The 9,177-nt window shown below is 44.6% G+C and overlaps 1 long non-coding RNA gene across 1 annotated transcript in view; it reads left to right on the top strand.

Moving 5' to 3' along the window:
* Positions 1–2,410, top strand: part of LOC147030444 (uncharacterized) — a 4,960-nt gene extending 2,550 nt beyond the window's left edge. Inside the window, exons 2-3 of the long non-coding RNA XR_015056367.1 lie at positions 326–530; positions 688–2,410. This is a non-coding gene — a long non-coding RNA (uncharacterized LOC147030444). The remainder of the gene's footprint in view (positions 1–325; positions 531–687) is intronic.
* The last annotated feature ends 6,767 nt before the right edge of the window (positions 2,411–9,177 follow it).

Below are 9,177 nucleotides of genomic sequence, written 5' to 3' on the forward strand. Positions count from 1 at the left end.
ATACCATATATATATATATATATATACCATATATATATATATACCTTATATATATATATACCATATATATATACCATATATATATATATATATATATATATATATATATATATATATATTGTTGCGGTTCTGGGAACCGCATCCCTCCCACACCAATAGCAGCCAACATGCAGTGGTACCCATTCAGTTATTTCATTAATGTACATTCCATAGTCTCTTCCTTCTTGTCTAATGGGTCAAACGGACAGTGCGTTGTGTAAATCTCATTGCTCGGTCTGATTTAACCTCTCATCCTCATTCCTATTCTTTTTTCTCTATTCCTGAGGTAAATCCAAGCAAGAGGTCCTCACATGAGCCAGCAGGCGCTATTCTCGGACACCCATCGATAAAACCACAGCCGAGCCCTTCGCATAAGAATCCGTGCTCACACAAGACCAAGGGCAGCAGTAGAAGCCAACAATAAACGCCAGCACTGCACGGAGCATATGCAGCACAACGATAACCCCCACCCACTGTTCAAGTGATCAGAGGCATTACTAACACACCAAATGCTAACAACACACAGTATGCATTCAGCACACTCATCTTCAATCCAAATCTCCATTAATAAATATATATGTCCCCTTTTCAATCTGAATCTCAATCTAATAATTATATCCACTCTTTTCCCTCAATTCCCTGACACAGATCAGGGTTGGCGCCATGCACACGACACTGCCTTTGATAAATGGCCACGTGCTTAATGGTGGACCCATGCGCAATGTACGGGGCATGTTCGATGGTGGGCGGACCCGCGCGCTGACCACGTGTACAATGGCGGACCCACGCGCACTGTATCGGGCATGCTCAATCTCAATGGCGGGCGGACCCGCACGCTGACCACGTGTACAATGGTGGACCCGTGTGCACTGTACGGGCCATACTCGATGGCAGGCGGACTCGCACGCTGACCACGTGTACAATGGCGGACCCATGTGCACTGTGCGGGACATATTCGATGGCAGGTGGACCCACGCGCTGACCATGTGTGCAATGTCGGACCCGCGCACACTGTACAGGGCATTCTCAATGGTTGGCGGACCTGCGCGCTGACCACGTGTACAATGGCGGACTCACGTGCAGCCCGTGATACTTTATCATCGTTCAGAATAGGGCACGAAAAACACACATCTTTGGTCGTGTCTGCGCATGGGGTTACAATCACATCTTGCTCATCAAGCCGGACACAAATGTCTCCCGCAGATGGCAGACATCCTCCCGCACCTCTTCCTCGATGCAGATTCTACCAGGCAGAGACATGCTGTGCGGCCAGATCGCTCACGCCACGTGACACACCATGGAGCAGGCACATTGACCGGCGCCAACCGCGGGTCGCCGGGACATGGCACGGAATTTGGTGCAAGGCGATTAATATCACAGAGTTCGGTGCACGGCAATTCATATCACGGGGTTCAGTGCAGGGCGATTCTTGTCACAGTGCTCGGAGCGAGACATTTCCGCAGCTTGGAAACATCTGGCCGGAAGTAAAGTGGAGCCACTTACGGTCATGGCGGCCGGTCCATGTGCTGGCCAGGGCCCAATCAGAGCGCCCACTTCGGATGACGTCACATCGCTTCGGGTCGTCACCCCCGCCCGCACCATGGGATCTATAAAAGGATGGGTTGCAGAGCCGCGAGTGTGTGTCTTTCCTGCTCGTTGTTGCTGCTCGTCGTTCCTGCTCGTCGTTCCTGCTCGTCGTTCCTGCTCGTCGTTCCTGCCCATAGTTCCTGTCGGCTCATTCTGTCTGGCTTGGGATCGACAACATACCCATTCGCCTGCTGGCTCCACCCTTCTTTACCAGTTCGCCTGCTGTCTCCGCCTTCTTCAGCACCTCGCCGCCCTGCTCTGCCCACTTGCTTCAGACTCCGCCTCTCTCCACCCATTGGCTTCTGACTCCACCCAAGTCCCTCCCGTCATGCCCGACAGTCACGTCTAATTCTCTGGACTGACGCTAACTGCACGAAGTGCCATGAAGCAAGAGATGATGCGCCAGCTGTCAAGGAGGTATCGCCCAGCGAAGCATCTCCCCAAAACGTACTGTTGGCGCGGTCGGGCAATCGTGCAAGGTGTTGAGAGACCGTTAGCCTCATCTCCTCTCCTTTATCTTTTCATTAACTCCTCTTCATCTGGTTGTGTGTGTGTGTGTGTGTGTGTGTGTGTGTGTGTATGTGCGTGTGCGTGTGCGTGTCCTGGCACCTGTCCTCGCTTACGTTAAGATTGTACAAGAATTATATCGGGATAACTCTGCTCTGTGTCTGCTTTTGTATGTTTCTGCACCTCTCACATTTCTTCCTATTCCCGCTACAGACAACAATAAACAACATTCACTGTGCCACATATCTTTTTCTCGCCTGCCTGTAATAAATCCTTTGTAGAAATGTTCTCAGCTCGTTTTTGTATGTTGTTTCATTGATCCAGCATGGTCCGTATCCAAACTTAGCAGGGACTTTATACCCAACGATCCGTTCCTTTTAGCTGGTACGTCCTTGGCAGTATCGCTCGGCTGCATCTGATCCGGTAAAGTGATCCGGTTCGAACAAGGCGTACTGAGGGCGTGCCTCCCTGTAATCAGGTCACATGATTAATTTGGTAACCTGATTAACCCATAGACGGGAGGACCCTCGGCCACGTGGTTGAGTTTTTTGCGTTCATGGTCTGTTGGAGACCTGCCGCATTATGGAATTATCCGTGGCAGGGGAGAGTGTAGCTCGACAGCATCGATTGGTGGTCTGTAGGATGATTTTAGAGGTGAGGTTGAGGAAGAGAGTGAGGGCTGAACCAAGGACCAGATGGTGGAAGCTGAAGGAGGAAGACTGTTGCGTGAAATTTAGGGAGGAGGTGAGACAGGTGTTGGATGGTGGTAAAGATGGGTGGGTTGATTGGGCAACTACAGCAGAAGTGGTGAGGGAGCTAGCTAGGAAGGTACTTGGTGTGACATCTGGACAGAGGAAGGAAGATAAGGAGACTTGGTGGTGGAATGAGGAAGTACAGGAAAGTATAAGGAAGAAGGGGTTGGCAAAAAGGAAGTGGGATAGTCAGAGAGATGAAGAAAGTAGGCAGGAGTACAAGGAGTGGCAGCGAAAGGCAAAAAGAGAGGTGGCAAAGGCCAAGGAAAAGGCATATAACGAGCTGTATGAGAAGGTGGATACAAAAGAAGGGAAAAAGGATTTATACCGATTGGCAAGACAGAGGGACCGAGCTGGGAAGGATGTGCTGCAGGTTAGGGTGATAAAGGACGCAAATGGGAATGTGCTGACGAGCGAGGAGAGTGTGTTGGGAAGGTGGATGGAGTACTTTGAGGAGCTGATGAATGAAGAAAAAGAGAGAAAGAGAGAAGGTTGGAAGAGGTGGAGATAGTGAATCAGGAAGTGGGGTGGATCAGTAAGGATGAAGTGTGGACTGCGATGAAGAAGATGAAAAGTGGAAAGGCGGTTGGCCCAGATGATATACCAGTGGAGGCATGGAAGTGTTTCGGAGAGATGGCAGTGGGGTTGTGAACCAGATTGTTTAATAAAATCTTGCAAAGTGAGAGAATGCCGGAGGAGTGGATATTAAGTGTACTGGTTCCGATTTTCAAGAACAAGGGTGATGTGCAGAGCTGTGGCAATTACAGAGGGATAAACTTGTTAATCCACACCATGAAGGTGTGGGAAAGAGTAGTGGAAGCAAGGTTGAGAGGAGAGGTGACGATTTGTGAGCAGCAATATGGGTTCATGCCAGGAAAGAGCACCACTGATGCGATGCTTGCTTTGAGAATGTTGATGGAGAAGTATAGGGAAGGCCAGAAGGAGTTACATTGTGTGTTTGTGGAATTAGAGAAAGCTCATGATAGGGTGCCAAGAGAGGAGTTGTGGCATTGTATGAGGAAGTCGGGAGTGGTGGAGAAGTATGTGAGGATGGTGCGGGATATGTATGAGGACAGTGTGACAGCGGTGAGGCGTGCGGTAGGAATGACGGAGCGGTTTAAGGTAAAAGTGGGATTGCACCAAGGATCGACTCTGAGCCCTTTCCTCTTTGCAATGGTGATGGACAGGTTGACGGACGAGATCAGACTGGAGTCTCCATGGATTATGATGTTCGCGGATGACATCACGATCTGTCGGGAGAGTAGGGCGCAGGCTGAGGCGAGCCTCAAGAGGTGGAGGTACGCACTGGAGAGAAGGGGAATGATAGTCACTCGGAGTAGGACGGAGTACATGTGCGTAAATGAGAGGGAGGGTGGTAGTATGGTGTGGTTGCAAGGAGTTGAGGTGGGGAAGGTGGATGGGTTGAAATACTTGGGATCAACTGTCCAAAGTAACGGAGAGTGTGGGACAGAAGTGAAAAAGAGAGTGCAGGCAGGATGGAGTGGTTGGAGAAGTTGCAGGAGTGATTTGTGACAGAGGTGTAGCTGCAAGAGTGAAGGGGAAAGTATACAAGACGGTAGTGAGACCAGCTATGTTGTATGGTTTGGAGGCGGTGGCACTAACAAAAAGACAGGAAGCGGAGCTGGAGGTGGCAGAGTTAAAGATGCTGCGATTCTCGTTGGGAGTGACGAGGATGGATAGGATAAGAAATGAGTATATTAGAGGGACAGCGCAGGTAGGATGGTTTGGAGACAAAGTGAGAGAGGCGAGATTGAGATGGTTTGGACATGTGCACAGGAGGGAAGCGGAGTATATCGGGAGAAGGATGTTGAAGATGGAGCCGCCAGGCAGGAGGAGAAGAGGAAGGCCAAAGATGAGGTTCATGGATTTGGTGAGGGCGGACATGCGGGTGGTTGGAGTGTCAATGGAAGATGTGGAGGATAGAGCGAAATGGAGACGGTTGATCCGCTGTCGCGACCCCTCACGGGAGCGAGTCGAAAGAAGAAGAAAACATGTATATGTATATATATATATATATATATATATATATATATATATATATATATATATATATATATATATATATATATATATCGATTTATACATGTCATTTGCTTACAATGATCCATGGAATGCCAATTCACAGGTCGATATATCTGCTTCAAGTGCTGCAGAAGTCAAATAATTGTATATTGTAACTCGTCACGCTGCAATCTCTAACAAGTGGTGCCAGGCACAACAAATCCCGCCCATTTTAGGCATAAAGTTCTTTTGGGGATCAAATCTAAATTTTATATATCCTTAACCTGAATGTTGATTATAAGGAATAGAATAATGAATATTTTAGTCATAGTTTGAAGTCAATTAAACCATTTTTGACGAAGTTATGAGCGAAAAAGATTTTGACCTTTTCGTGACCTGACCTTAACCTTTGACTTAATTGGACCCAAAAGTTAATGGGGTCGTCCGAGGTTCATTACCCACCTGTGGATACAATTTGACAGTGTTTGAGCCAGCCGTTTTCCCGTAAAGTTGTATTTTCGTAATCATGTTTTAGTTGTAATGGAAAATTTGTAATTTTGACCGATGACCATGACCCCCAAATTTCGGACCCTACCGATCTTCACAAATATGCATTTTTCACTATAGGAATGCGTATAATTATAAGTGACAAATAGAATAAGGTTCACTATAAGCTTACTTTGAAGTAAATCAGATCATTTTTGACGAAGTTATGAGCGAAAAACGATTTTGATCTTTTCGCGACCTTGACCTTGACCTTTGATCCAATTGGACCCAAAAGTGAATGCGGTCGTCCAAGGTTCATTGCCCACCTGTGGATTAAATTTGATCGTGTTTGCTAAAGTGGTTTTGCCATAAAGTTGCTAACAGACAGACAGACAAACAAACAGACAAATAAAAATGGCCCAGAGGGCTTGTACTTGATGAAATTCATTCTGAATATTTGGTGGCATTATGATTCATAAGTGATCATGACTACCATGAAAAACCGTAGATAGCACTTTCCATGTTAAATTAAAATACCTGATACCTCCGTAATCCGTAGCGGATGTGACCAATTTTTAATCATGTCAAAGATACTCCCCTCCTACGTCCGTGTTTCAAATTTGAAAGGAATCCGTTAAGATTTGGCGGAGACATGAATTTTTGAAATTCGGCCCATGCGAAAAGATACGGATTTTCGCGATTTTCAAGAATTTTTCCTGACCTTGACCTTTGACCTTGACATGCCAAAAGTTATGGGGTTCTATTCTGGTGGCCAATAAGTCCATTGGTGAAGTTCCATGACATTCCGACTCGAAATGCGACCTGGAGAGCGAGACGTACACACAAACAAACAAACAAACAAACTCACAAACTGAACCGACCAACATGCTTAACAAAATCGTAGATTTCGTCAAGTAACAAACCGGACGATTACAATATCCCGCTCCCTCCCCCGGGAGGGGGCGGGATAATAATAATAATAATAATAATAATAATAATAATAATAATAATAATAATAATAATGATGATAGAGAAAGTGTGTGTGTGTGTGTGTGTGTGTGTGTGTGTGTGTGTGTGTGTGTGTGTGTGTGTGTGTGTGTGTGTGTGTGTGTGTGTGTGTGTGTGTGTGTGTGTGTGTGTGTGTGTGTGTGTGTGTTGTCCATGGTGCGATTTGATGTGGGGTGGAGGGGGTGGATTGGGGGGAGAGGTTGGGGGGAGGATTTCCCTGGCTCTACTCTTTTTTATTTTATCCCTGGCACTGCACTAATGTATCCCCCCTACCCTCGTCAAAAGATTTAGTGTCAGTGGTGATTGAATTCGTGAAATTTTGACGTCTGATATTTTAAAATGATAAATATATGTTGCATCCTTTTTGAACATGACCTGTTTTTAGAAAGCTTGTTCTGACCATGCAAACAGTATCGGATGAGTAGGACATCGTGGTGAACCTGATTTTTAAAATGTAATGGACTTTAGTTTCACTGGATCCAGATCATGCTGGTGGGCTGTGTAAAGTGGATCCCATGGGATTCCACTTATCCGTTATTATCACCTGACAAAACTGTACCTAAAGCAGCACAGCAAATTAACCAGTGAAAATCGACAATGTCATTCTCATTTCCTTGCTGTATTTTGATCCAACATTCAAAAATATATATTCGTTATTATACTGTCAAACTTTGATTCAAGGGGTCATAAATTTTTAACATGTACTTGACGAGTTTAAATATTTCCAAGATTATTTTTCATCACATTTCACACCTGTTTTTGGAAATTATTTGCAAGTGAGTTCGGGATACATTGTTAGGTTAGTTTACAAATTGAATACAATCGTCTCTTGAACGTTTCACGTATTCAGCGTGTCCTACGCTCGTCGCTGTGTGCACCTGGTTAAGTCCATCAGGCTGCTTCCTCCCTCTCGTCTCGACAAGTATATTCTCGAGACGCACTGGTTTTTGTCGAACATTTTGTGGATGATATGGAGTTTTCTTGTTTTGATGTCTGACATTGATTTCTGATTGGGGCGAGTTTATTATTCCATAGCTGTATTGGAACACTGGCAATGCGAGTTGGTTTGATTTCTTATGGAGAGATATGTTTTCAGGATCAGTTTCGTTGCACATAGGTATTCTTTGGCGATTGTTTTGTGCATTTGTTTGTGACAGTTGGTGGCCCTCTTCTACCCCAAGGTATTTTTATGATGAGTCATTTTCTAACTGCTGGATTATTGTTTTAAGGTCAATTTTTACGTTGTATGTTTTTGTTGGTTTACCTCGTGCAAATGTGCCCTTGGCATACGTATCGCGTCCAAATTCCATTTGAATGTCCTCAGAGAACCATTTTCCTAGTTTTAGTTGTTCTGTCAATTTTTCATCATCCGTTCCGAAGAGCTTAATCGTCTACCTAAAGTAGGTGTGCCAACTTTCCTATTTATTTGAATGTTCTTCTATTGGTTGTTCGGGTGTATCCATGTCCTTGTTTGTTGATTAAGTTACTCAGTCTGTCCAGAGCCAGACAAAACAAGTGGGGGTAAAGACTGTCTCCCTGGAAGATCCCATGCCATATCTTCACATCTGGTGTTTCGATATTTCCTTCCGAGTGCCGTAATATAAATGTGGTATTCCAGAGCTCCATTGCTCTCTCTCAATCAGTTTGATTTTGTATATTTGTATGCATTTTATCATCCACGAATGTGGGACACTGTCGAAAGCTTTCCTATCGACGATCCAGGCAGTGGACAATCCGGTTCTTCGCATTTGCAATTTTAAAGTATGGCCTTGTTCAACAGTACAGTAGGTGATCAATTGATCAATCACTGTAGGTGATCAATTGTTCCATAGCAATCTCTCTTACATTCCTTTTGTTCTGCCTCCAAACCTTCTTGTTAGGTGATGGTGTCATTGGTGTGTGTGTGTGTGTGTGTGTGTGTGTGTGTGTGTGTGTGTGTGTGTGTGTGTGTGTGTGTGTGTGTGTGTGTGTGTGTGTGTGTGTGTGTGTGTGTGTGTGTGTGTGTGTTTCTGTGCTTCTAAAAGTTGTGAAAACATGTGGTTCTAAATTTATCATCCAAACGCACTTCTTTCTTTAGCAATCTGGTACCAAAGGTGTAAAACACCCTCCATGTGCCACACTAACATACTTCGAGAGAACTTTTAGATGCTCTCAGCCCATTGTATAAATTCCTTTTGCTTCTTAACACACTCATATTTTTCTTGAAAAACTAGAATTCTTTCATTCACATGGAGTATACTGCAGATATGAAATGACCGATAAACAAGTCGTACTGCCCCATTAAACATATATTTTGTTTATATTTTAATATACAGTATACAGTATACATTGGTTGATTTTTTTTATTTATTTCTGCAATCTTTCAGGTCACGAAAGCTGATAGGTGGTTTATGAATACATTTTAACATTTCCAGTCTTATTATGTAGGTCAAATCAGGCCTTCTTTGTTGGCCTTGGATCAAGGGCATGATGTTGCAGTATGGGCTTTTTGTGTCGGAACATACCATTTTGTGAATGTGGGCATGTCGCCAGCTTTCAAAACTCCATGTGTGTTAGAATTCACATAAATATCATTGCAAAGTTATTCCATTGGAGAAAATTTCAGCATAATAACAAGGAATAAAAAGGAACCTTTAGCACAGGAGGAGGCCATTCAGCCCATCATGCCTGTACTGCATCAACCCCAGAAACCATCATCCATCCACACATAAGCTACTTACAAGTCCTGCCAATATCCTTCTACCCCTCTATCTCCAATACTTCAATGTACCTATAC

The sequence above is a fragment of the Eptatretus burgeri genome, chromosome 3 (genome assembly GCF_056783735.1).
Source record: "Eptatretus burgeri isolate ZD-2024b chromosome 3, Ebu_testis_v1, whole genome shotgun sequence".
NCBI lineage: Eukaryota > Metazoa > Chordata > Myxini > Myxiniformes > Myxinidae > Eptatretus > Eptatretus burgeri.